The sequence below is a fragment of the Cavia porcellus genome, unplaced genomic scaffold (assembly GCF_034190915.1).
Source record: "Cavia porcellus strain 051 isolate PalLab524CR breed Dunkin Hartley unplaced genomic scaffold, mCavPor4.1 scaffold_5, whole genome shotgun sequence".
Lineage (NCBI taxonomy): Eukaryota > Metazoa > Chordata > Mammalia > Rodentia > Caviidae > Cavia > Cavia porcellus.
In genome coordinates this window covers 42,402,927-42,426,627 of record NW_026947488.1, presented here as the reverse complement: position 1 = coordinate 42,426,627, position 23,701 = coordinate 42,402,927, and the positions used below count along the sequence as shown (strand labels likewise).

General features: G+C 35.6%; 1 long non-coding RNA gene across 1 annotated transcript in view; it reads left to right on the top strand.

Moving 5' to 3' along the window:
* Window positions 1-2,251: 2,251 nt before the first annotated feature.
* LOC134475884 (uncharacterized) overlaps window positions 2,252-23,701 on the top strand; it is a 29,034-nt gene continuing 7,584 nt past the window's right edge. The window contains exon 1 of the long non-coding RNA XR_010047212.1: window positions 2,252-2,361. This is a non-coding gene — a long non-coding RNA (uncharacterized LOC134475884). The remainder of the gene's footprint in view (window positions 2,362-23,701) is intronic.

Genomic DNA, 23,701 nt, shown 5'->3' with positions numbered 1-23,701 from the left:
TGCACACAACTGTTAATGACTCACCTCTGATCCTATAAACCTACCGAATAAATCCCTTTGCATAATTATATGTCTACTTCTATCGATTCTTTTCCTCTAGAGAACCCTTACCAACATAGAATGTAAACTTATAAAGTTGGGATCATATGCATCTCAATCTTCATGTAATTTCTAAAATTGTTAGACAGTTAAGCAGGATGAGAATTTAGCAAAACAAGAAATTAGCTGTGTTTTTGGATACTTAATAAATAAATGTGGACAGTGCATTTGAGCAGTGGTTCTCAAACTCCAATGGCACATGAGTCACACAAATGCCTTATTAAAGGTACAGATGCTGGAAACTAGCTTGGGTGAATCAGAGAATCTGCATTTTCCCACTTGCAGGTGATGCTGATTTGTGGATCTGCAGGCCATACCTAGACAAGGATGCCAGGAGACCACATTGTTCCCTGAATCTGTTGCTCATCTATGTTACTTTCACTCCTGTATCAGTGTTAAGGTTGGGTTTGTATCTTCCTTGACCATGAAATGAGTAGGAGTGATGTAACTTCTTACCATAAGCACGGAAAGCCAGAAAGTGCCTTTTCATTATTTCTTTTTCTTTTGTAATAAAACTAGCAATGATTCAGTGTATCTCCATCAGTGTGGCCTAGGGAATAAAGACACACAATAGATTTCTAGCCCCGTGCCTGAGTATAGCTATAAGTTGAAAATTTTCATTAATGTAAACTCTTGAGATTTGGAGCTATTTGTTACTGCAGTATAACCCAATCTATCTGAACTGATGAAAACAGTGTGGAACAATATCCATGCATAATACTGGGACTGAGGAGTCTATTTCTATCACTTCATTTGACCTAGGGATTATGCAGCATATTCAACCTTCTGGACCTTAACTACCTCATTTGAAAATGTGAATAAAATCTGCCTGGAAATGGAGAATCCTGGCTTCTGTAAAATTTATCCTACCCTTATGAATGAAGCCAAATACTTCTCTATTTCAAGTTTCCTCCCATGAAAATATCACTTTCTTTGGGTAAAATATTAAGTCTTTTTTAATTTTAAAGTGTGAAAAAAAGCACAGAAAAATCAAAAGGCAATCAAGCAAACCAACAAAAAGGCAACAACAAAAACCAAACAATATTAACAACAACATCATCCTCAACAACAATAGAAAGAATAGTGCTATAGGATTTCAAAACAAGATTATGGGAATTTAATCATGGTTGTTACACTGTATAGTGTTGTCTTCAAAATACTTGCTCAGGTTATCAGATACAGGCATGCAGAATTGATCAAACAATATAATTTCCTGTTCAGCAGTTTATTTCCATTTCACTCTATGTATTGTAAATGTCCAGTCTTTAGTAAGGTCAGTGCCAGAGAAATCATAGTGACTTAGGCTTTTGCAAAACAGGACAGTAGGGTCAAGTGCCATAGGCAAAAATTAGACCATAGTCAGAATTAATGAAGCACACAACCTGCAGGCCTGAAGGAAAACAAAATTATGTAACAGCTGTAGTAATCCTGCACACCATTTTTGTCTTCTGCTTTTTTCGTAGGTAGGGAACTGGCAGGGACTTTTTCATATTGGATTTTTTTTCTCAGACTTTGAATGATGACCACAATTACCTGGGAAGATGAGTAGGTATGCTCAGGAATAGACATCTGTGCTTTCTTATGCTGACCAGTGCAAACAGAAACGTTTATAGACAGAGTAAGACTATTTCATTCCACAGATTTCCTTTTGAGGATTTGGCCTCTGGTCCTTCCCAATACCTCACAGCTTACCCCACAATGTAGATCAAAGTGACAGTTTGAGTAACTGGAAATACTTTGATGAAAAATACCAAACTAGTTTCTCCTCAGGGGCATATTTCATAGGAATTACATAAAATGTGATATACTTTAGCTGTGTTGGGTATTTCAGACAAAACATGTTTACATATAATCTTGATGGGATTTTTAATGTCATTTACTTCCTTGTAAAATTAAGAAATTAGTCAAATTTATCAAGGTGGACATTTGTGTTCCATTTTTATATTACCCAAACAGCATTTATATTCAAGAAAATCTACTGCTCTAGACACCAAGGTAGATAGATATTCCTCTTTATCTCTCTGTGTGCTTGGGACTGAAGTATATGACTAGTCAGATACTGATTCCTATGAAGGACTGTTAATCTTGAAGGTGTGGTGGAAAAATCACAGGGTCACAAAGCCATTGTGACAGCTATGGCGGGAGTGAACAGCCCAGTTATGCTGTAGTCACTGGGGCACTAGCCTTAGCATCACACACACAAGTACACAGAGCTCAGTGAGGAGACGCTGTCCAGAAGTGATGGAATGGCATTCTCACGAGGTGAGTACTTACACTGGGAACCCTGTCCTGGTTAGGCTCTTTTATTCTATACTTTTTGAACTTTATTATCAGGATTCTTGCCCATTTTGAAGACTCTATTAGAGTATGTTATGTCTTACTTGAGAAGAGTAATCTTCTTTTCATGTAGCCAAGATTTTTTTTTTTTTGTATGGGGGATCAAACTCTCAATTCCATGCTTGCCAAACAGGTGCTTGTGCCACTCAGCTAAATCCCTGGCCTCTCCAAAAGAAATTTTGATCAGTAAAATGTTTTACTTGTAAAATTCTCAGGTTTAAGCTTTGAGAATTTTAATTTTATAATTCCTCATGATTGTTCTTCAGAGCTTATTCTTTTTATTAAACTTTCCCTTGAAGTTTTATCATGTAACAGGAGCACAGTGAAATCATGTCAACATTTCATTCAGTACGTTTATCAAAGAAAATTTAGTTTCATGCATTTGATAAAGAAGGTCATTTATAACTTTGAAATCACACATAGCTTCTGAGTTTCCAAATATCAACAGTATTTTCAGAAAAAAAAAACATTGGAACAACTGAATGTCCATTCATACCCAAACAGCATTTATATACAAGAAAATCTACTAATCTAGACACCAAAGGTGTCCATTCATAGATCAAAAATAAGGTAAAATGGATCCCGGTTTAAATTTATAATCTAAAATTATGAAAATTCCAGAAGAAATTGTAGAATAATACGTTGTGACTGAATTAGACACAGATTTATTTTACACAAAAGTACAACCCAGAAAATGACAAATGATAAACTGGATCTAGTCTAAAGTATTGCTCCTCAGAAAAAATATTTAAAGAAATAAAAAAGACAAGTCATAGCCTAGAAGAAAATATTTGCATGTCTATTAAAGTACTTATGGTGAGAACAAAGCCCTCTCATAACTCAATAATCAATCAATCAATCAATAAAGCATGTCATTTAATTTTTTAAAATTTTTATTTAAAGAGAAAAAAAAACCAAAACAAAAAAGGGTAGAAATAATACAGAATTTCAAAAAAAATAAACAGCAAGAAATCACTAGCTGGTAAATTACATACTGTCATCTTAGAAATAGTTGTTCAAGTTACAAAATTAAAGCATACAAAGTGGACATTCAAACAATGAGACAGCAAACAGTTCTATACAATGATCCAACAAAAACTTAGTAATATGATTGCCTATCTTACACACTTAAGCATACATGTGGTTATATCTTTAGAGCACTTTCTTTTCCTCTCTTTTTTATAATAGCAATTACACATTTTTGGTTTTATTGTTTATACAGTTTTAAACTAGAGATACAATGTGATATTCATAAATATGATTCTTATTTATTTCACTTATGAGGATAGTCTCAAGTTGCCTCCATTTACTTATGAAGACCTCAAGATCATCCTTTTTGTAGTTGAGTAATATTCTATTGTATAAAAATACCACATATTTTTCATCCACTCTGAAGTTGATGGGCATTTTGGTTGTTTCCAAGATTTAACTATGACAAATTGTGCTGCTATGAATGTGGGTGCACGTATCACTGTGATATGACCTTTTCAGTTTTTCTTGTAAAATACCCAGGAGGGGAACAGCTGGGTTGAATGGAACTTTCAATCCTAGTTTTTTGAGGAATCTCCATACTGATTTCCATGGTGGCTGCACCAGTCTATACCCCCAACAACAATGGAGCCATGTTCTTTTTTCCCTGCAGCCTCGACAACATTTGTTATCAGTTGATTTCTTGATGGAAGCCATTCTTTCCAGAGTGAGATGAAATCTCAATGCTGTTTTAATTTGCATTTCTCAGATGACCAGTGATGGTGAACATTTCCTCATGTGTTTATTTGCCATTTGTATTGTCTTCATCTGAGAAATGTGTGTTCATCTCAGATGACTATTTTTGGAGAGGGTCTTTGAATTTGGGGCTCTTGACTTTTTTCAATTCTTTATATGTTCTGGATATAAGTCCTTTGTCTGAGGGGTTGCTGGCAAGGGTTGCAGAATCCCATTCTGTGGATTTTTTCACTATGTTGGTGATTTCTTGTGAAGTGCAAAAACATTTTAATAATATGAGATACCAGTTGTTGATTCTTTGAAGTATTTCTTGTGCAGTTTGCATTTTGTGCATGACTTTTCTGCCTACCTCTATGTCTCCAAGATTTCTACTTACCTTGTCTTATAGTAGGTTTAGTGTTTCTGCATTAATATTTAGAACTCTGATCCATTTAGATTTTATTTTTGTGCATAGTGATAGGTATGGCTTTAGTTTCAGTCTTCAGCATGTGGAAAGCCAATTTTTCCAGCACCACTAATTAAAGAGGCTATCCTTCTTCTAATGAAAATGTTTAGCCCCTTTGTCACATATCAAGTGTCTGAGTGTCTTTGTTGTTGTGCTTGCATCTTCTAATTTGTTCTATTGATCCTCAGGTCTATTTCTTTGCCAGTAACATGCTGATTTTATCACTGTGGCTTTGTAGTATAGTTTCAAGTCAGGAATTGAGAGGCTTCCTGCCTTGCCTTTGTTGCCCAGAATTGTCTTTGCTATTCTAGGTTTCTTCTGTTTCCAAATCAATTTTAGGAGCGTTTTGTCTAAATCTTTGAGTTATTTTCTGGGTATTTTTATTGGGATTGTGTTAAATCTGTATAACAGTTTTGGGAGTATGGCCACTTTCACAATGTTGTTTCTTCCTAGTGAAGAGCACGGAATATCCTTCCATTTTCTAATATCCTCTTCAATCTCCTTTTTAAGCATAGCATAACATTCAGCATATAAGTCTTTTATATTCTTAGGTTGATTCCTAAGTATTACATTTTTTTAGATGCTATTGTGAAAAGCGATGTTTCCATAATTTCTTTCTTGGTGAGCTTTTTGTTTGTGAATAGGAATGCTATTGATTTTTGAGCACTGACTTTGTATCCAGCTACACTGCTGAATTTGTTTATTACCTCTAGTAGTCTTTTAATGGAGTTTTTTTGGGTCTTTTATATAGAGTATCATGTCATCTGCAAATAGTGACAATTTAACTTCTTCCTTTCTTATCTGTATTCCTTTTATTTCTCTCTCTTGTCTGATTGCCCTGGCTGGTATTTCCAGAACTATATTGAATAAGAGTAGTAATAGTGGACATCCTTGTCTTGTTCCTAATTTTAGAGTGAAAGCAATCAGTTTTTGTCTATTTAGTATAATGTTGGCTGTTGGTTTGTCATAGATTGTCTTTATGAAATTGAGATAGATACTGTGTATTCTGAGTTTCTGAGGGGTTTCTGTCATGAACATGTTTGGACTTTATCAAAAGCTTTTTCTGTATCTATTGAGATAACTATGTGGTTTTTGTTTTTGGTTCTGTTGATGTGGTGTATAACATTTATTGCTTTGGGAAACTTAAACCATTCCTTCATTCCTGGAATGAATCTCACTTGGTCATGATGTATAATCTTCTTGATGATTTGCTGCATTCTGTTTGCCAGTATTGAGAATCTTTGCATCAGTGTTCATTAGTGAGACTGGCCTATAGTTCTCCTTTATGGTTGGGTCTTTCTCTGGTTTTGAAATCAGAGTTATATTTGCTTCCAGGAATGATTCAGGGAGGACTGCTTCATTTTCAATTTCATTGAAGAGTTTAAGGAGTATTGACATCCAATCTTCTCTAAATTTTTTTTATAGAATTCAGCTGTGAATCCATTAGGCCCTGGGATTTTCTTTGTTGGTAAGTTTTTAATTACATTTTCAATTTCAATAGCTGATATTGGGTTATTCCAAATTGCTATATCTTCTTGGTTGAGCTTTGGTAGTTCGTATGTTTCTAGAAATCTGTCCATTTTCTCTGTGTTTTCCACTCCATATGAGTAGAGATTTTTAAAGTAGGTATTCATGAGCTTTTGAATTTCCATGGGATCTGTAGTAATTTCCCTCTTTTTAGTCCTTATTGCATGAATTTGGGTTTTTTCTTTCTTTTTCTTGGTAAGGTTAGAGGCCTATTCTCTCAAAAACCAGCTTTTTGATTCATTAATTCTTTGTATTGATTTTTAGTTTCAATTGCATTGATTTCTGATCTAATGTTTATAATTTCCTCTCTTCTATGAGCTTTGGGTTTAACTTACTCTTCTTCTAGAAGCTTGAGATGAAGCATTAGGTTGTTTATTTATGCTCATTCTGTTTTCTTGATATGACAATTTATTGCTATATATTTCCATCCTAAGACTGCTTTCATTGCATACCACAGCTTACAGTATGTTGTTTTCACATTTTCATTGAATTATAGGTATTGACTTATTTCTTCTCTAATTTCATCTGTAGCCCACTGGTTGTTCAGAAGGTTGTTATTTAAGCTCCATGTATTTATTCAGGTTTTGCAATTTCTTTTGCCATTAATTTCCAATTTCAGTGTGCTATCATCAGATATTATGCATGGGATAATTTCAATAGCTTTGCATTTCCTTAAGAATGTTTTATGGGATAATATATGGTCTATTTTGCAGAATATTCCATGTGCAGCTGAGAATAATGTGTATTCTGATGTGATTGTGTGGAACACTCTGTAAACATCTACTAAGTCCAATTGCTCACAGGTGTGATTCAGTTCTGTTATTTCTTTGCTAACTTTTTTTTAGATGATCTATCTCTTTGTAACAATGGGGTATTAAGGTCCCCTCTTATAGTTTGTGTTCCTGTGTATTGGGTTTTTCATGTCTATTAATATTTGTCTTTTATAGTTGGGTGTTCCTGTATTTGGTACGTCTATATTTATAATTGTTAGTTCTTCCTTTTGAATTTTTCCATTAATTATTTTAGGTTTGAAGTTCACATTGTGTGCAATAGAATAGTTACTCCTTTTTTTTCTGGGTTCCTGTTGCATGGAATTCTGTTTCCCATCCTTTGACTTTTAATCTATCCATTTCCTTTTGGGTCAGATGTGTTTCTTGTATACAACATATTGTTGGATTATGTTTCTTGATCCGTTCTGTCAACCTATTTCTTTTGATAGGTGAATTGAGGCCATTTACATTTATGGATATAACTCATATGTGTTGGCTCGACTTTGCCATGTTATATTTCAGTTGTTTGCTTTCTGCTTTTGCCCCTGGTCTAATGGCTTGTCCTACCTGGTGATTTCTTTCTGTTGTTGTTCTGAGGATTGTGGTCATTTTTATCTTTTTCTAGTATGCCTTGCAATACTCTTTCTAGGGTTGGTTTGGTAGACATGAATTTATGCAGTTGTTCTTTGTCATGGAAGTATTTTGTTTCTCCATTAAATTTGAATGAAAGTTTAGCTGCTTACATCAGTTTGGGTTGAAAGTTGTTTTCTTTCAGGGCTTGAAATGCTTCATTCCAAGCTCATCTTGAGGGTTTGTGCTGAAAAGTGTGCTGGGATTCTAATGGGCTTTCCTTAATAGGTGAGTTGTCTTTTCTCCGACAGCTTTTAGTATTCTGCTTTTATTTTGCATGTCTAGGATCTTAATTATTATATGTCTAGGTGTAGATTTATGTTGCTTGTGGTTATTTGGTGTTCTATATGCCTCACTTGCCTGCATATCAGATTTCCCCCCCCATGTTTGGGAAATTTCCTGCTATTATTCTGTGAATATTTTAGTTGCATCATTTGCATTGACTCCTGCATTTTAACTGATGCCTATTAGTCTTTTATTGTTTCTCTTGGCATCATCTTGAAGCTGCTGGATTATCATTTCATGCTGCTTTGTTATTTTTAAAAGTTCTATCCTTTCATGATCGCTAATTGCGATCCTGTCCTCAAAGTCCAAAATTCTTTCTTCACCTTCATTTAAATGGTTTTGCCAGCTTTCAGTAGCATTTTTTGTTTCTTGGATGTCTCTTTGAGTTTGTTTCATGAATTCTGCTTTTTTTCTGTATTGTTCATTCAAAGTTTCAATCAGTTTCCCATGCTCCTGTACTTTTAAGTCTATTTCTTCTATAGTTGCGCTGAGCAACTTCTTTACTAAGGTTGTTATTTCTGTCTTTACATGAGAGGTTATTCTAATTTGATTTTCTCTATAGCCTCATGGAGTTTTTTTTTTTTTTTAATTTCACTTGCTATCATTTGCAGAGATTTCTGGTGTGTTACTTTTGAAGTCCTCTATTTCAGTGTCTCTTAACTTGCTCCTGGTGAACTAGATGTTTGAGATTGCATTTTGCTTTTTTGTTTGCCATTTTTCCATTTTGGGTTAATATTTGGTTCTTCAATCCCACTATCAACTGTTGGTAGTATGTATCTTGGGGTCCTACTGTAAGGTTGATGTTTGTCCAATTGTTGGGTCCCACAATGAAGAGGTAGGCCAGTCATCTGAATTCCCCCTGTGGGGCCTGTTGAGTGAGTCCTATATTCTTCCTAGACTGACTAGCCTAAGAGTATTGATGGAAATCAACCCCTAGTTCCTGCTGCTATTATGCCTTCAGGTTGTTCAGAGTGGCCAGATCTCCCTGCCTATAGTGTTTGTCTTGACTGGGGCCCTACTGTGTCTCTGAATGTCCCACAGGCCCCCTTAATTTTCTCCAGGTTGAGGAAGGCCTTTTTGGCACCCTCCTCAACCTCCTTGATAATTTCTCTAATTTCTGTGGAAGAAGGACTCACCTATCTACTTGCCAAGTTCAACTATGGCCTACTTCTGGAGAGGGCTTTGCTAGTGCTCCTGTTTAGCCACTGAAGGTGGCAAACTTTATTCCTATTTTAGTCACAAACTCTCCTCACTGATGGAAGCCTGCTGAGTTCTTCTGTTTGGATGAGGGGTTAATGACTCCTCTCAATACTGCATGGTTAATGCACTATAGTCCAAGTTTCTGGGGGCAGGTGTGGAAGCCAAAGGTCAACAGCAATACTAGGTCCAGGAGATGTGGTGGGGTCCCTGATGGCAGCAGTGGGACTGAAGGAGTGCATGTCATGGGCTGGAGTTCCTAGGTCTTGAGGTGGGTGGCCAGGACTGTGGTGACACAGGAGGGGCCTGGTTCTGGCCTGGCCCCACCCTTGCTGCTGGCTGGTGTTCCTGGGTCCTGCAAGGTGGTCTGCCCAGAAGGCAGGGGTTGTGGGAGGGGGCCGGGTCTAGCATGGCCTCATGTGTGCCACTGGCTGGAGTTCCTGGGTCCCACAAGTTGGTTTGCTTGGATGGTGGGGATTATGGAAGGGGCCTGGGTCTAGCCTGGCCCACACATGCTCCTGGCTTAAGTTCCTGGGTTCCACAAGTTGGTTTGCTGGGATGGCAGGGGTCTCAGGAGGAGTCCAGATCTAGCATGGCCCTGCTGGTTGGAGTTCCTGGGTCCCGTGAGGTGGTCTGTGGGACATCAAGGGTCATGGGAGAGGTTAAGATCTAGCATGGACCTGTGCACACTTCTAGCTGGAGTTCTTGGGTCCTGTGAGGTGATCTGCTGGGAAATCGGGGTCACAGGAGGGCCTGGGTCTAGCCTGGCCTTGAGAACTGCTGGTTGGTGTTTCTGGGCCCTGCAAGGTGGTCTGCCATTTAATTTTTTAAATTGAATATTCATCAAGATAGAAATCTTAACACAAAATATGTATAAATGGTATCTAACCCACAAAAAGGTGTTTAATACTGTTAGCCATTAGAGGAACACCAAGTATAACCACAAAGAGATACCAGTACTCAACCAATAGAATAAGGTCATCATTCTCCTCATCATTGTTGTCACCATTACTATCTTTGTCAGTATGTGATTTACAATCCCAATGCTAACAGAGTACCTGAATCCTCAGATATACATCGTTGAGAAAATAGATGTAAAACCCCTCTGCCAAGCAGTCTGATTTCTACAAAGCTAAGCATATGCTTAGCACATATCACTTCAACAATCTGTTTCCTACATACTCAACAAAGAGAAATAAAAATTCAGGTATTACGCAAGAGAAATAAACATTTATTACATACAAATACGTGTACCTAAATATTTATCTTTCCTTCATTCATATTCATCAAAAATCTGGAAGCAACACAAAGTTCTTTCAACAGGTAAATGTTTAACTAAACTATGTCACATATTCCAGTGATACCTTATCTGAAAGTAAAAACAAGCTCTTCATACATGCAACAACATGGAAAATCAGATATAATCTTTTACATTTAAAAAGCCAAACAAAATGCCACATACACTGTGATTCCATTTAGGTAACATGTTAGGAAAGGGAAAACCAGAGAAACAGAAACAGCTCAGTGGTTCCCAGGAGCTGGGTATGTGTGTAGAGTATTGTGGGTTTTTGTTTGTTTGACCTCACATTCTTGTCATTTATTTGTTGCAAGAATGCTCAAAATCTACTCTGGTAGCGTGTAGCTTACACTGTAACTAACTGTAGTCATGAAATTGTGTGGGATTTTTTTTAACCACAAAGGGCACAAGAGAATACCTGGATAGGATAAATTGTTTCATAATGTAATGATGCACTGTTCCATCACGGTTACACAGCCACAAACATTTATTAAAATTCATACAATGGTTTCCTAAAAAGACTAAAATTTTACTCAATGTAATTTACAATCTTAAAATCAGCATTTTAAGTAGTTAACAGTAAATTACTGGCTCTGAAGTCAAATGCCAGAGAAGGTGTTCTTTTCAGATATTTATTGAGTGTCCATTATGTGCTGAATCTGAATCTAAATGCTTACAAATGTAGTAAAAAACATGAAAAAATGCTACTCTTATTAAATGTACATTCTATCAGGAGAGGCAGTGAATAAAAAGAATGTGACTAGTAAATTAAGAGAGAAAACTATGCTTCTACAGATGTCACTATGTCACAGTCTAAGTGTGTGAAAACAGACCCTGGCCCCACTGCAGTGACCTGAGGTCTTGGGTAGCCCCCCAGAACCTGCATTTCTAATGCATCTGCAGGTGATGCTGCTGCCGGAGGGCTGCACACTGTGTAATTCTGGAAATGACACCAAAATACAATGAATTAAAGACAAAGAAAGGTTAGGAAAGAAATGGGGCAAGTGCAGGTTGCAGCTTTCAGTAGCAGATCTGATGAAGCACCTGGTTTTGTGGCTAAGACATGAAGGAAGGGTAGGAGATGACTACAGATGCCAGGGAAGAGTTTACCAGCTAAGAGAACAGCCAGTGCTGAGGCCGTGTGCTATATGTGTGTATTTTTCTTGAGGTCAGAGAGGAAGTCAATATGTCAGGGTTAAAAAAAGTAACAGTGGAGGTAGAGAGAGCTGGGTTCACAGGGATAATTATGAAAGAGTGGGATGAACAAGGTAACAGCTTTCACTTTTGCTCCAAGTAAAACATGGATGCGCTGGAAAACTTTAAAAAGAAAGTGATGTTGATAGACTAAGTCTTAAAAGTATCCTTCTGCGCACTGGGCTGAGAGCAGACATGAGTGGAAGCAACTAAGTCCCATAGAGATTGGCTTAATAACTTACCTGAGAGATGACAGTGGCTGAATCACAGTGTTAGAAAAGGCAGTGGTAGAAAATGGTTAGGTTTTGAATATATATATATATATATATATATATATATATATTAATATATATATTAATTTTAAAGAGGATTTTTTCAAAAAAAGACAAAACTATAACAATAAAAATGATATAGGATTTCAAAATAAGATGGCATGAAATTAACAATGGTTATTATGATGCATATTGCTGTCTTCAAAACAGTGACTCAGATTACCAGATGTAAGCATGCAAAATTTATCAAGCAAAATAAGTGCTCGGCGTTTCTTTCCATGGACTGTTAGAATTAGTAGTACAATTATCTTGTGTATATAAATGTGTACCATTTTATCCCTCTTCCTTCTTTTCCCCTTTCCTCCATCCCAGTTGTTCTTCCCTTTTGAGCAGTTTCTTTCCATTTCACAATACATATTGTACATTTTGGATATTATTTACTTTTTCCATTTCTTATACTAGGAAGACAATATAACTTTTACACATGTGAGTCTGATTTATTTCACTTATGGTCTCTAGTTGCATCCATTTATATATAAAAGCCTTGAGTTTATCTTTCTTGATAGCTGAGTAGTAAATACTACACTTTGTTTTTGTGGTACTGGGGAGAGAATTCATGACCTCATGCTTGCCAGACAGGCGCTTATGCCAATGAGCTAAATGCCAGGTCCTATACCTTTTTTGAAAAATCACATCTTTTCATTCGTTCCTCAGTTGATGGGCATTTGGATTGCTTCCAAGATTTAACTATTACAAATTGTGCTGCCATAAACATGAGTGTACATATATCACTGTGGTATGATGTTTCAGTTCTGGGAAAATACCAAAAGGGGAATGGTACATCTAACCCTAATTTTCTGAGGAATCTCTACACTGATTTTGAGGAATCTCCAACAACAGGATTCCCCCCCCCCGCCACCCCCGCCAAAGACCGGTCAACATTTGCTATTGGATAATTTTTTTTGGTGATAGACATTCTTTCTGGTGTGAGACAGAATCTGTGTTGTTCTAATTTGCACCTCTTAAATAACCAATGATGTTGAACAGCTTTTCATATATTTGTTTGCTATTTGTATTTCTTCTTCTGAGAAGTGTGTATTCATCTCAGATGCCAATTTTTGGATTAGATCTTTGAATTTGGGGCACCTGATTTTTAAAAATTCTTTCTGTGTTCTATATTATAGAAGTCCATGCTCTGAGGGAAAGTTGGCTAATAATTTTTTTTCCCAATTCAGAAAAAAACTTGATAAAGTCCAGTAGTCACTCATTATAAAAAACCTACAGAAAATCAAAATAGATAATCTTTACTCAATCTGATTAAAATAATACATAACAAACCAACAGCCAACAACATATTAAATGGGCTAAAACTGAAAGCTTTCAAACTAAAATCAGGAACAAGGCAAAGATGGCTACTATCACCACTTCTATTCAATATAGTCCTGGAAGTATTAGCCAGAAAATTTACACAAGAAAGAGAAATAAAAGAAATAAGGATAGGAAAGGAAGAAGTTAACTGATCATTTATTCATAGGTGAAATAATATTCTACACAGAAGACCCCAAAAACTCTACCAAAAGCCTTCAGTTTAATATCCAAATTTACACAGTCCCTGACTAGAAATTATGCTACAAATCTACTGTAATAAAATCAACATGGTAATGACAAACAAATACACATAAAACAAAACATACCTGAGGATCAATTGAACAGAAGAGAAAATGCAAACACAACTAAAAATACACTCAGCCACATTATGTTTGACAAAGGGGAAAAACATGTTTGCTGTAAGAAAAATAGCATCTAATAAAAGATGCTGAATAAACTGTTTACAATACTAAAGACTGAAACTAGACCCATGTTTATCAACATGGATCAAAGATCTAAATATTAAAACAGAAACACTAAATCTGGAAGACAAACTAGGTAGAAATCTTGAAGACATATGGGTAGTCGGAGAGTTTCTAAACAAAACCCAAATTGCAAAGGAAGTATTTTAAATAATCAGGAAATAGACTCTCATCTTATAAAAAAGTATTTGCAAATCAAATAAAATATTAACAGATTGAGTCTATTTTTAAGAGAAAGCCTATAGGATTCCTTGATGGTTAAACATCAGGTAGTACAAAGAAGGAGTCAGGAGTGACTTCAAAATTTCAGAACTTAGCAGCATGGTTTAACATGACGGAGCTAATCTTTGAACAAGTATTTGCCATGTTAAGCTTTTCCATTAAAATAAGAGAAAAGAAGAAGCTGTCTGCTTTGATTTCAATTCAGTACAGGTCTGAGAATTCCAGTCTTTGCAGTTATACAAGGAAACAAATTACAAGGTATCCAAACTGGAAAGGAAGAAAAAACTGCCTTTGCCCACAAGTAACAGGACCTTATACTTAGAAAACTGAAAATTTTATATGAAAAAGACAGAACTAATAAATGAGATTAGTAGAGTTACAGAATTTATAAACACTAAAAATTAGTTGCTTAGTTTCTGTATACTAACAATGAGTCATTAAAAACTTAAAAATCTTGTAATAATAGCAAAATGTTAAAATATATCTAAAGATATCTAGGAAGGGATAAGACTTATATAACGAGAAGTAAAAATAATGATTCAAATAAAGTTAGAAAGAAAACAGTGGAAATGTATTTTAAAGATTAAGAAGATAATACTATTAAGATGAGAGTACTATCCAATGTGACTTCAGAGTGTGCTACCTGATGTACTACCTGATGTTTAATTTCAAAACTTTGATGGCATTTTTTGCAGAGATATCCAAGTTCTTAAAATTCATATAGAATCTTGAGGATCCCAAAATTTCCAACCAATTTTTAAAAAGAAGCATAAAGTTGGAGGTCTCATGCTTCTTGATTTTAAAATGTATTATGAAGTTAAAAATAATCAGAAGAGTGTGGTACTAACAAAGAAAGACCTATAGAATAATGGTGAAAAATCAAAAGTCTGAAATAAATCTTGAAACTGTAAATATCTCACAAGAAAACATAGGGAAGCCAGATGTGAAGATGGCCACCTATAATTCCAGCAGGCCTATAAATTCCAGAGGACTGAGACAGGAGGGTTGCTGCATTTTAAGGCCAAAAAGAGCTACCTAGTGGGTTCAAGATCATTCTGAACTGCATAGGGAGACCCTATCTCAAAAAACAAACAAACACAAAATATAGGGAAAATGCTTCATGACATTTGACTTGGCATTGATTTTTTACATATGGCACTAGAATTGCATGAGGAAAAAGTAAAAACAGACAAGTGATATTTTATCAAGTAAAATATCTGCGCAGCAAAGAAAACAACCAACAGAGGGAGACGGCAACTTATAGGAGAAAAATATTTTAAAAAAATTTTATTTAAAGAAAAAATCAAAACAAAACAGTAAAAGGGTACAAGTAATACAGAATTTAGAGAAAAATAAACAGTAAAATCACTAGTTAATAGATTACATATTGGCATCTTAGAAATAGTTGTTCAAGTTACAAAATTAAGCATACAAAGTGGACATTCAAACAGTGAGACTGCACACAGTTGTGTTCAATGATCCAACAAAAACTTAGTAATATGGTCATCTATCTTACACACCTAAACATACTTGCAGTTGTGTCCTTTCGAGCACTTTCTTTTCTTCTCTTTTTTACAATAACATTTACACATTTTGGGATTTATTACTCCCACAATTCTTATTACTTTTTTTTTTTTTGGAAGAGAATAAAACCAAATGTGACAAAACAAAGCAGTTAGTCAAAACAAAGGATGGACATAATCAACAATGGCTACCATAATGCCTCTTGCTACCCCAAAAGAATTGCCTATATCATCAGGTATAATAAAATTGAACAAAACAGTATAGAACAAAACCAATAAAACATTGGAGATATTACTGAACTTCAAAAGAAGATAATGGTCAAACCAGAATGGGCATCATAGTGAATCTTATGGCCTTCAAAGAAATTGCCTATACTCTCAAACTGCATACTATCAAACCAAACAGAATAGAGTAAAATCAGACAAAACAAGATGGTGAGAACAATACAGGGCTTCAAATCAAGTTAATAGGAAATCAAAAAAGTTACTATAATATATCCTGCTAATTTTTAAAAATGGTTTCCCTTAATTAAAAAAAATAATAAATAAACAAATTTTTAAACAGGGGGAGGATTGAGATAAAAGAGAACATAACAACATAACAATACAGATCAGAACAGAACAATTTAAGCAGCATAGTGTTTCACCACAAGATAACCCAACTTAATAGTACTTACCATAGTGTCTCTTTCCTTGATATATTTGAGTATAACTTCGTATACTATAGCATCAAACATATCAAGACAGTGTGAAACCACTCAAGAGGATGAAAATATTACAGGGTATTTAGAACCAGCTAACAGAAAATGAACAATGATTTCTATAATATCGCTTTGCCTGTAAAAAATTTTGTTTATACTATCACATACAATAAAATTCAATAAGATACACCATGATAAAACCAATGGAGACAGAAGAACAACAGTTTGATGGGACTTCAAAACAAGTGGATATTAAATAGGCACTAGCTATTATGATGTCTTGTTTTCTTCAAAATAGCTGTTCGTATCATCACAGATAATAATATCAAACAGCCCAGAATAAAACCATTCCAACCAATGAATGAAAACATTATAAGGCTTCAAAGCAATATAATGAGGAATCATGATTACCACATACTTTTATGTATTTGTATCATTTCTTACATAAGGGAAACTATTCGGTATTCATATATGTGAGTTTGATTTATTTCACTTATGAGTATAGTCTCAAGCTGTGCCCATCTATTTATAAATATCTCAATGTGATCTTTCTTTACAGCTGAGTAGTACTCCATTGTATAAAAATACCACAACTCTTTTATCCATTCCTCAATTGATGGAAACTTAGGTTGATTCCAAGATCTGGCTATCACAAATTGTGTTGCTATAAACATGGGTGCACATATATCACTATGATATGATGTTTTCAGTTCTTCTAGGAATATGCCTAGAATTGGAATAGCTGGGACAAATGGGACTTCCAATCCCAGCTTTTTGAGAAATCTCGACTGACCTCCACAATGGTTGCACCAGTCTACACTCCCACCAATAGTGCAGGAGAGTTCCTTTTTCCTCACAGCCTCTCCAGCATTTGTTGTTGGTAGTTTTCTTGATCCTCGCCATTCTTTCAGGAGTGAGATGGAATCTCAGTGTGGTTTTAATTTGCATTTCTCTAATGAGTAATGATGATGAATGTTTTTTCATGTATATTTTTGCCATTTGTATTTCTTCATCTGAGAAGTGTGTATTCATTTCAGATGCCCATTTTTGGACTGGATCTTTGAATTTTGAGGGTCTGATTTTTTAAAATTCTTCATATGTTTTAGACAGAAGTCCTCTGTCTGAGGGAGAGTTCACTAAGATTTTTTCCCAGTTTGTGGGTTTTCTTTTCACTATGCTGGAGATTTCTTTTGACATGCAGAAACTTTTTAATAAGAGGTGATCCCAGTTACTGATTTTGGGAAGTATTTCCTGTGTGGTTTGGGTCCTGTTTATGAATACTCTACCTACCCCTATGTCTTCAAGTTTTTTACTCTATTTGTCTTCCAATAGATTTAGTGTTTCTCTTTTAATATTCAGAACTTTGAGCCATTTAGATTTTAATTTAGTACATAGTGATAGGCATGGGTTTAGTTTTAGTTTTCGGCAAATGGAGAGCCAGTTTTTCCAACACCATTTATAAAAAGAGACTGTCGTTCTTCTAGTGAACCTGTTTGGCCCCTTTATCAAAGGTAAGGTGGTTGAGTGTGTTTGTAGTTGTGGTTGTATCTTCTACTCTATTCCATTGATCTTTGGCTCTGTTTTGATTGCAGTACCATTTGATTTTACTACGGTTGCTTTGTAGTATAACTTCAAGTCAGGGATTGTGATGCCTCCTGCTTTGCCTTTGCTGTTTAGAACTGTCTTTGCTATTCTCTTCTCATTCCAGCTGAATTTTAGGATTGATTTCTCGAGATCTATGAGGTATGTTGATGGTATTTTATTGGGATTGCATTGAATCTGTATAAGAGTTTTGGGAGAATGGCCATTTTCACAATATTTATTCTTCCTATCCATGAGCAAGGGATGTCTTTCCATTTTCCAAGATTGTCTTCAATTTCTTTTTTCAGTGTATTATAATTTTCCCTGTGTAGGTCTTTCACTTCTTTCATGAGAGTAATTCCTAAATATTTCATTTCTTTGGTTGTGAGTGTGAAGGGTGTGGCTTCTCTTATTTCTTTGTCAGTGATTTTGTTGTTAGTGTATAGGAATGATACTTATTTTTGAGTATTGATTTTGTATTCAGCTACATTACTGAATTTATTTATTATATCTAGGAGTCTTTCAATGGAGTTTTGGGGATCTTCTCCGTAGAGTATCATGTCATCTGCAAACAATGATAATTTAAATTCTTCTTTTCCTATTTTTTTTACCCCTTTTTTTTTCTCTTGTCTAGTTGCTCTGGCTAGTATTTACAGTATTATATTAAATAGGAGTGGTGATAAGGGGCATCCTTGTCTTATGCCTGATTTTAAAGTAAAGGCCTTCAATTTTTGGTCATTTAGTATGATACTGGCTGTTGGTATGTCATAGATGGCCTTTATTATATTGAGGTAAAGACCATCTATTCCAATTTTCTGTAAAGTTCTTATCATAAATGAATGTTGGACCTTATCAAAGGCTTTTTATGCATCTATAGAAATGATCATGTGATTCTTCCTTTTGGCTTTATTGATATGGTGGATTATATTTGTTGATTTATGTATGTTGAACCACCCCTGCATGCCTGGGATGAATCCCACTTGGTCATGGTGTATAATCTTCTTAATGGTTTGCTGCATCCTATTTGCCAATATTTTATTGAGGATTTTTGCTTCTGTGTTCATTAGGGAGATTGGTCTATAGTTCTCTTTTTTAGTTGGGTCTTTCTTGGGTTTTGGTACTAGAGTAATATTTGTTTCCAGAAATGACTTAGGAAGGATTGTTTCCCTTTCAATTTCATTGAAGAGTTTGAAGACTGTCTGCATTAAGTCTTCTTTGCATTTGTTGTAGAATTCCGCAGTGAATCTATCTCGGTTTGGCTCTTCTTTGTAGGTAAGGACTTAATTACATTTTCAATTTCATTAATAGAAATTGAGTTATTCAGCAGTTTTACATTTTCTTGACCTAGCTTTTTTACTTCATATGTTTCTAGGAATCTGCCTATTTCTTCTGTGTTATCAAACCTTTGAGAGTAGAAGTTTTTGAAATAGGTGTTGATGATTTTCTGTATTTCTATAGAGTCTGTAGTGATTTCACCTTTTTCATTTCTTATTGCATGAATTTGCACTTTTTCTTCCCTTTTTTAAATAAAGTTGGATAGGTACTTATCAATTTTATTTATTCTTTCAAAGAATCAACTCTTTGATTCATTGATTCTTTGTATTGTTTTCTTAGTTTTTATTGCACTGATTTCTGGTCTGATTTTTATAATTTCCTCTCTTTTTTGGCTTTGGGGTTGACTTACTCTTCTTTTTCTAGATTTTTGAGGTGTAGTGTCAGGTTATTTATTTTTCTTCATTCAGTTTTCTTGAGGTGGGAACTCAGTGCAATAAATTTTCCTCTGAAGACAGCTTTCATTGCATCCCACAGATTCTGGTAAGTTGTATATGTATTTTCATTTGCTTGTAGGTAGTTTTTAATTTCTTTTTAACTTCCCCTGTGACCCACTGCTTATTCAAGAATGTATTATTCAGTTTCCAGGTGTTTGTGGGATCTTTGCAGTATCTTGAATCATTAATTTCTAATTTCATGGCCCTATGATCCAATAACATGCATGGGATAATTTCAGCTCTTTTGCATTTATTTAAATATGTTCTGTGAGCTAATATATGGTCTATTTTAGAGAATGACCCATGTACTGTTGAGAAGAATGTGTATTCTGACGTTGTTGAATGGAACATACTGTATACGTCTGTCAAGTCCATTTGGCTCACAGGTGTGATTCAGTTATGTTATTTCTTTGCTGATTTTCTTTCTGATTGATCTTTCCCTTGTGTCAATGGTGTGTTAATGTCTCCTGTTATAATTGTGTTACTGATAATTTGATATTTCATTTCTGTTAATACTTATTTTATATAACTGGGTCTCTGGAATTTGGTGCATTTATATTTAAGATGGTTATCTCTTTCTCTTGAGGTTTTCCCCTAACCAGTATGTAGTGACCTTCTTTATCTCTTCAGATCATTATTGGTTTAAAGTTCACATTGTCTGCAAACAGAATGGCTACTCTCCCTGGTTGTGTGAAGTATTGTTTTCCATCCTTTGACTTTCAGTCTGTGAGTATCATTTTGGGTTAGATGGGTTTCTTGTAGAGAGCATATGGTTGGATTTTGTTTCTTTATCCATTCTGCCAGTCTGTTTCTTTTAATTGATGCATTGAGACCAATTACATTAACGGTTATAACAGTTATATGTTGGTTTATTGTTGACATGTTATCTTTCTGCTGTTGCATCTTTATCTTTCCGTTCTGTTTAATTGTCTGCTTTGTTTAGTGGTTTTTTCCTTAGTGTATCTAATCTGTCTTTCAGTATTCTTTGCAGGGTTGGCTTGGTGATCATGAAGTTCTTCAGCTGTTCTTTATCATGGAAGTATCTTATTTCTCCATTGATTTTGAAGGACAGTTTTTCAGGGTACATCTGTCTAGGTTGGAAATCATTTTCCTTTAGAATCTGAAATACTTCACTCCATGCTCTTCTTGACTTTATTGTTTGTGCTGAGCAGTCTGCTGTGATTCTGATAGGTTTTCCTTTGTAAGTGATCTGTCTTTTCTCTCTGACAGCTTGTAATATTCTATTCATATGTTGGATTTCTGGGATGGTGATTATTATATATCTGGGTGTAGTCTTATTTTAGTTATGACTATTTGGAGTTCTATATGCTTCACTGATCCTGATGTCGGTTTCCGATCTCATGTTTGGGATATTTCAGCTATTCTCCAAATATCCTCTTGATGTTCTATATGTCATCCCCTTCTTTTTCATTTATCCCTATCAATCTTATGTTGTTTTTCTTTGTGTCATCTTGCAGTTGTTGAATTGTTATTTCCTGATTCCTTGTTATTTTTAAAAGATCTTTCCTTTCCTGTTCACAAGCTGAAATCTTATCTTCGAGGTCTGAAATTCTAGACTTTCATTGAGGTTGTTTTTATAGCTTTCAATGGAATTTTTGATTTCCTGTATATCTCGAGGCATCTGCTTTATGTATTCTGTTTGTTTCTTACATTGTTCATCCAGGGACCCTATCTTTTTGTTTAGTTCCTCCAATTTTTAACTGTGTCTTCTTTAGATATACTCAGCATCTGCCTCATTTCTTTTACCATTTCTTCTTTTACCTGGAAGATTATTTCTAGTTTGAATTCCTTTAAAGCTTCACGGAGATGCGTCTTTATTTTAGTTGCTATTATGTCTGATATTTCAGGTGTATGGTATATATTTTCTTCTATGTACATGGCTCCTAAGGTTTCTTTGGATTGGCTGGAGGTTTGAGATTGTAGTTTGGTCTTTTGTTTTGTCATTTCCCTATATTACTGTGTTTCAAGTGTTTTAAGCATTATTCCAAGGCTTCCCCAGGGTCCATTAGAGATCCTCTTCTATGCCCTAGGCTCCTGGGACTCTGGCCACCCAGCTCCCTGGACTGAGAGAGGGTCACTGGGGGTGGGGCAGGCTGGGCCAAGCCGAGCCCCCGGAACTGATGGCACCCACTCACCCAGAATTCGAGAGTCCTCCAAGCACAGGCAGGTGTGGGGAGGCTGCCGCAGGCCCACCCAGGACCCTCCACGTTGGTCCAGTGCACCTAGAAGCCACAAAGTTCCCTCTCCGGGGCTGAGTGAGTGCTGAAACTAGTTGGACTCAGGGGGAAAGTGTGTGGGACACTTACACCAGGCTGCCCAGCCTCTAGAACCAATGGCGTCCACTAGCCTGCTCAGAACTCCAGAGTCCGCCAAGCACTATTGGGAATGGGGAGGCTGCTGCAGGCCCGCTCAGGACCTGTCACTCTGATCCAGCACATCTGGAAGTCACAAAGTTCCCTGTCCGGGTCTGAGCAAGGTCCCAAAGTAGCTGTACTCCTGGGGAAGGTGCGGGGCACTTACACCAGGCTGCCCAGCCTCTGGAATTGATGGTGCCCACTTCAAGAAAAATATCTGTAAGCCACTTATAATGGATTAATATCCACAATCTATAAGGAATGCCTGTAACTCAATAGGAACAATAAATTCAATTAAAAACTAGAACAGATGTTTATCCAAAGAGGATACCAATGGGTATATATGAAATACAGTAAATATTCTTAATTAACAGAGAAATAAAAATGAGAACTTAGATGACATATCACCTCAAATCTGACAGTATTGCCACTGTTAAAAAGTAACAAAAGGTGTTGGGAAGGACAAGGAAAATTGGAAACCTGTGCACTATTTGTACAAATGTCAAATGGTGCAGAAAACAGAAAATAGTACAGGATCTCTTGAAAAAAAAAAACCTGAAATTAGAACTATCACATAATCATGCAGTTCCACTTCTGGATATTATTAAAAAAAATTGAAATCATGTTTCCCCCCAAAATACCTTGTTTTCACAAAAACCAAAATGTGGAAATAACCTATATAGCCACTGGTATTTGAATGTACAAGGAAAATGTGGTATAAAACTAGTGGAGTGAAGAGACAAAATCTGAATTGAGAGAAAATATTTGGGAACTATATATCTGATAAATGGCTAGAATCCAAAATATGTAAATAATTCACATAACTCAATAGCAAGGAAATAAGTAATCCAACTTAAAAACAGGCAAGAGAATTGAATAGACACTTTTCAAAAGAAGACATACAAATGGCCAACTAATACATGAAAAAATGCTTAGTATCACTGTTCCTCAGGAAAATGCAAAACAAGCCAGACGATATCACCTTACACCTGTTAGAATAGCTGTTATAAAAAGCTGAAAGATGATAAATGTTGACAAGGATGTGGAGAAAAGGAATCTTTGGATGCTGTTGCAAATGTAAATCAGCAGTCTTCAAGGAAAGCAGTATAGACTCCGTAGAGTGATGGCAAATCTTTTAAGACGAGCGCCCAAATTGCAACCTAAAACTGACTTGTTTATCTCCAAGTGTTTGCATTGCAATTGGCCTGAATTATGAGGTTTTAGTTTAGAAAAAAAAATCAATTCATGCATTAACATCTTCTGCTTTAAAAGAAAAGCAAACACCACGCATACCACAGGTTCACCACCACTGAAGATCCTCAAATCACTAAATTGCGTTACTGTATTATCCAGCAATTTCACCCCTTATATTCACCTAAAAGGTTTTGAATCAGTTTGTCTAAGAGATTTCTGCATTCTTGTGTGTATTGTAGCATTGCTTACAATAGCTGAGCTGTGTGAATAGCCAAAGCATCCTTTAACAGAGAGACACAAGTCAGAGCCACTTACTAGCATGACTATTGTCAAAGAGAGCATATATACAAAAATACTATAGAAAATACCAAAAAAAAAAAAAAAACTGTGATGATGTGGAGAAATCCAAACCTTTGTGAACTTGTAAACTGCTGCTAGGAATTTAAAATGATACAGTTGATATTAAATACTATGTTCCATATCTTTGATTAGTTAAAAATAGAATTGCCAGGGGCTGGGGATTTAGCTCAGCGGCATAAGTACCTGCCTTGCAAGCAGGCGGTCGTGAATTCAATCTCTGGTACCAATTAAAAAAAAATAGAATTGCCATATTACTAGCAACTCTACTCCTGAGAATATATCCAAAAGAATTGTAGTAGGGACTTTAGTAGGAAGTTGTGGACTATCTTCCTAGCAGAATTATTTATA